This window comes from Phocoena phocoena, chromosome 2 (assembly GCF_963924675.1).
Source record: "Phocoena phocoena chromosome 2, mPhoPho1.1, whole genome shotgun sequence".
NCBI classification, from domain to species: Eukaryota; Metazoa; Chordata; class Mammalia; order Artiodactyla; family Phocoenidae; genus Phocoena; species Phocoena phocoena.
In genome coordinates this window covers 169,428,314-169,434,313 of record NC_089220.1, presented here as the reverse complement: position 1 = coordinate 169,434,313, position 6,000 = coordinate 169,428,314, and positions in this window count along the sequence as shown.

Here is a 6,000-nt window from a genome sequence, read left to right as displayed (position 1 = left end):
TACATACTTTACCCATCACAGTATGTTCCAAATTGTCTTTGGCTGTTTCCAAAAGTCAAATGCGTCTTTAAGGATGAAGATTTTCCATTACTGAGAACAATCAAAATAATTTGACGTAAACTCTGAAGGTAATTCCCAAACAGAGACCCCAGTGTTTTTGAACAAGGCAATGTTCAAATGCAACGCAATGATGCATAAATGCAAAGATTTCAACATCCACGTCGACAACTTCGGGGAAAAAATTCCATTAATTTGGAGTGTAAGTTCTACTTTGCATGACAAAAATATGTTTATCTCATGGTCACACATCATGTCACACATATATTTATCTATATGCGCGGAAAGGGAGGAAAGGAGGTAAAGAGGAAATCCACAGTGTCATGAAGACATGAAAAGATGATGTCAATTTCTTTTTTTAATGTTCCTGTCGAGCATAACTGTTTTAGTGCTCCCAGGGAATCTTATAAAGATGGAACAAACGAGGCACTAGTTTTACAGTTTTGCTGCCCAACATTTGTTTGATCAGAATTTGGTGGATCCTTACTGCCCCGCTTTTCCCCCTCTTCACTTTGTATGAACAGCATAAGCTAGGTTGTATGTAGGTGTACCCGAGGATAATTCACATCCCAAGGAAACATCACTGTGACAGCAAAAGGTCATTAGATAAATATTAACCACAGTGTCTCAGAAAATGCCAAAAGGGGACAGATCTTACCAACCCCAGCAAAACTTCTTGAAAATCCTCTTTCTCCTCTCTGAAATCTTCACAGGAACAGTGCCTCCAGACTCCCTTCTTTCTCTACATTTCCCCTCCAAACTCCCCTCTCCCCCTCTGTCTCATATCCCCCCTTCCACACACACACACACACACACACACACACACACACACACACACACCGCCTTCTTCCTTTTCTGCATTACCGCTCTCATCTTCTGAACCTGTTCCTTTCTCCTTTTGTCACTTTCTGAGATCGGTGGAACTGTCCTCAGCTGCATTTAATTCCCTCCCTCTCCCATTAACCTGGTGCAGGGCAACCTGGGACCAGAGACACAGTGCCGGTGAAGACAGGATTCTCCTTGCCAAGGTGAGAAGTGGGAGAGGCTGTGAATCCTCAAGTATTTTTTTCTCTTGTCATACCAACAACATACAGGCAGAATTACGTTTCACTACACAGCATGATGGGCAACCTTAACCAGATATACTGTTAGGACATCATCAGGTACAACATGGCCTGGCTATAGCGCCCAGGTGAACAATTCAGGGAACATACTCACTGATAAATACTGCTGCAGCCCTGCTGGAAGCTGGTTAAATTGGTATTGATCTCAATGGCTGGGTAAAGCAGTCTTACGAGGAGGTTTCTCACGTCTGGGGCTACCTCATTCCTGAGGACCTCTTCCTTTTCCGGGTACCTCAGCACCACTTTTCTAGGCCTAAGATGGTGTTTAAAGCTCCAGAAAGTGCCAAGAGCCCTCCTACATCCCCATCCCCTCCCCTTCTCTATGGCCTCTGAACCCTGGGTGAAGTTCTGGAGATTAAAGGGTAGGGAAGCTGCCGGAACGGAAATTCCTGTTAATGATAGGGTTGCCAAATAAAATATAGGCCACCCAGTTAAATGTGAATTTCACATAATGAATGAATGATTTTAAAAATAAACTATAAGTATATCCCGTCAATATTGGGGTCATACTAAGAAATTATTCATTCTTTATGTGAAATTCACATTTAACTGGGTGCTTCTGTTGGATTGTTTGCTGCTACCTAGATCTGGTAACCCTAATTTATGATAAACAACCAAGAGTGAAAACCTTAGGCTTCAAAGTGGGAATTCCTAGGCATACACTGCCTCTTGAGTTGCCCACAAGAAAATATACCTGAAACACCAAAATATCAAAAAAGCAGTCTCTGAAAACGTCAAGATCAGACAGAGGGAGTCTGCAGCATTAAGATGCTTAAGTAGCTGGAAATGTTTTATTGGTGTCCTACAGACAGAGACCAAGTCAGCTGGTCCTTCGAATATATGGTGTGGTAGCCACATGAAAATGTACTTGTCAGCAAGTACAGATGAGCTCAAAGTCTCTTCTCAGTTCCAGGAAAGGGAGCTGGGAATTTCAAAGCAAAGAGCTTATAGGAATGTTTAAAAACCGGAAGGAAATCTCCATTGCCAAACTGACATGATGCAGATCAAAGATACTACAGTGAAATAGAACTACACTGACCCGGAAAACTTAAAGAGGGTTGAGGGTAGTCATCAGCCAAAGTGTTCAAAAAACCCGTGATTTTTTTTCCCTTGAAAAACACTAATACAATTGAGTAGAAAAGTGAAAATTTGGAGTGATAAAATACAGTCTAATCTGGCTAATTCACACTTTCTTATCTTCAATCCTGATCATTCTCATAAAAGAAGAAGAAAAAAGACATTTCACCCTAATTCTTCAGAAAATGAAACTACTGCAGTCTCACTTCATAGGGCTAAATCATTATTTTAGAAGCAAATATGGAATATATTTTTACATAGTTATACACTATTTCAGTTAAATTAGTAAAAATTATTAGAATTGTATGATGTATCTATATAGATTATTGATTACTAATAATCAAATTATAAAACCAGAAGAATCACCAAATTACCCAAGTTTCATAGCAGATGTCTAATTTATTTGTTTTGCTTTGCTGTTTTAAAAACTATTGCTACATTACCTCCACTAGATACAGATCTCATCAAAGCATTCTTGAGCAAAGGTTTTTAACTGCAGGGCTTCCCTGGTGGCGCAGTGGTTGAGAGTCCACCTGCCGATGCAGGGGACACGGGTTCGTGCCCCGGTCCGGGAAGATCCCATATGCCGCGGAGCGGCTGGGCCCGTGAGCCATGGCCGCTGAGCCTGCGCGTCCGGAGCCTGTGCTCCGCAACGGGAGAGGCCACAACAGTGAGAGGCCCGCGTACCGCAAAAAAAAAAAAGAAAAAAGGTTTTAACTACAAAGGATTTCACAGGTGAAATGAGCCCGTTTGGTCCCCCAGCAAGGATGGAACAGAGCCCGTACAAGTTTAGGGGCAGCAAGCAGTAGCTATGGAAAGTAACGAGTGCGAAGCAGCTTCCTGCCCGTACAACTACCCCCTGTTGCCTGAATAGGAAGGGGGCTCCCAGGTGAGCTTGAGTCAATGGTAAGATTCAGCCTGAGCAAAAGCAGAGCTTCCCTGAGAACAGATCAGGGAACTAGGAAGAGGCTTCAGAGTGAAGGCACAGGCAGGAACAGATGACAGTGCTGTTTATGTCTCCTCCGAAGAAGTCCAAAAACGACTTCGCACGTTCAGCGCTCCGTTTGAAAGGATGCTATTCTGCTGAAATATGACTTCAGAGTCACGATGGTTAATTTTATGTGTCAACTTGACTAGGCCATCGGGTCCCCAGATTGAACGTTATTTCTGGGTATATCTGTGGGAGTGTTTCTGGATGAGACTAGAAGTTGAATCAGTGGTCTCAGTAAAGTAGATCCCCCTCCCCAGTGTGGGTGGGCATCATCCAATCCATTAAGGGCATCGATAGAACCTTGAATAGAAAAAGGCAGAGGACGGAGAAATTTGCCCCTTTTGCTTGCTACCTGCCTGCTTGAGACGGGACACTGACCTTCTCCTGACCTTGGACTGGGATTTGCACCATCAGTTCCTATGGCTCTCAGGTCCTCAGACTCAGACTGGAATTACACCACCAATTTTCCTGGGTCTCCAGCTTGCAGATGCATTTCATGGGACTTCTCAGCCTTCGTAATCACACGTGCCAATTCCTCACATAAATCTCTTTATCTGTATGTCTACTGTTAACCGAAAACAATAAAGCAGCCAATTATTTTACCAGGAAAATGGGTTTATACTGGGGCAGCAAAGAATTGCCATTCGCGGTACGCAACTATGGCGAACCACCTGCAAGTCTGGTAAAACACAGGAGAGGAAACTTTTTATAGGGGAGAAGGGAGAGTTGGGAGGGGCTCTTACAAGCAAAGAGTCCATTGGAGGAAACTGGGAGTTGGAAGTATAGTGGCTTTTCATTGGCTGAGTTGTAACAGTCTCTAATTGGCTGAGCTGTTGCCAGACGCAGAGAAAATTTTTCTTCCTCCTACTGGCCGTATTAAAGTAGTGTCACTTCGTGCTGGAGATACAAAGTAGGTCTCTTACTATTGGCATCTGTACTGACCTCAAGCGGTGTGTGTGTGATCACTGTTCTGCCTCCCAACTCCATTTCAGTGAAGTTCCCTTCATTAATTTTCACAGTATGTATATGTATTCTATATGTATATGTATACCTATATATCTATAGCTCTTCTATTGGTTCTATTTCTCTGGAGAAGCCTAAAACAAGTCCATTAAGCATCACAGAGGGAAATGAACCCATACTCGCCAACCTGGAGGCCTCCTCCGGCACTTCCTCTCTCCCCATCCACAATCACTCACAATCTGAATTCCATTTCCTATATTTCATTCAGCGTTTTAGAAGTGACGGCCCTGTAAAAACAGCAGCTCTTTCTCATTTTAGCAGCTAACCAAACTGTAAACTCACCGAAGGCAGGAGAAGTCTCTCAGATCTGTATTTCCTCAGATCTGTATTTCCTAGGCCTAAAACCTAGAAGCAAGTGCTTTGCGCATAGATAGGGGTTTCAGTGAATTAATGACTGTAATCTCCAAATTGCTAACATTTACAAACAGTAATTAGCATTGTATTATTAATCTCCAAAACCAAACAAGACTGATTCACAGAGACCATTCTGCCTTCACAGTTCTCACCCAGACTCCTTCAGAAAAAGACCGAAGCACTCTGCCAGGGGAGCGGAGAACAGACTGCAGCCTCCGGAGGTATGGCTGTGGCTCTACCAAACTTTGACCAGCATTAAATTAGCCAACAGAAAATGAATGAAAGTCCTGTCAGCATGTTACACACATTGGGGAAAAGAACATAAGAAATTGTATTAACAAAATACGCCTCTCTTTCTATAGAATTTGTTCATTTGACTTTTATCCCAAACCTTCTTTGACATAATTAACTAAAGACTGAAAACCGAAGATGTGAAACACACCAAAGCCCATTAGATTACACAGCCCACGTTATTGGGCCCCATGTACAATTACGTGTTCTTTATGGAAACATTTTCTAGAACTTTGTCTAACCCATTTCCAGTAGACTTGCTCTAAATGCTTCAAAGTCTTCTTCTGAAGAACTTATTCCAGTTAGACACATCTTGGATACCTGACAGTTATTCTGAGATTCCTATTTCAATTTGTCTCGTTTCCATTTTGCCTCATTACTCCTCCTTAGACCCTTTCCCCGTCACCATACTGTAGATAGTTTTCATCTTCCCTTTTAGGCATAATTTAACCATGCTTCACACATTAACTTGAGTAGACTGTATATGGTATAAATTACAGAGAACAGCGATGTGTGAAGACATACTGTGAATAAATTAAAGCATTAATTTCAGACATATCAAACTAACACTTTTCAAATTTGTGGTTCCTGTAATTTTCAGACCTGTTTCTGAGGTCTTTGGAATGAGGGAATTGAATGGAAAATTAGTCTAAAACGTCTACTTTTATTTCATAGGATGGAGACCGGCCATTTCCATGAATATTTAAGAGGAAGAATTTTAAAAGGTGAATTTAACACAGAGGACCTACTCAGATGTAAGGAGATGTTGACATTCAGACATATAGGTGAGAAAGACTGTTTAGCAACTCGCCAGACGTAATCACCACCAATCTAGCAGTGAAGAGAATTAACGTTATTGCCAATCAGGAGAGGACTTTACGGCCCTCTGAGTATTCGTGCAACTTGGTACAATGAGTCTGAGTTGACTGAAGAAGAGAACATGTTTATAATATGAAGGGAAGATTTAAAAATGAGAACCTAACTCAAATTTAACCGAAATCTCTAGGTGGAAATGAAAATATTCCCAGCACAGGCTCTCCTGGGATCCTGGGGTTTCTGGTTTCCACAACTGATACAGAATCA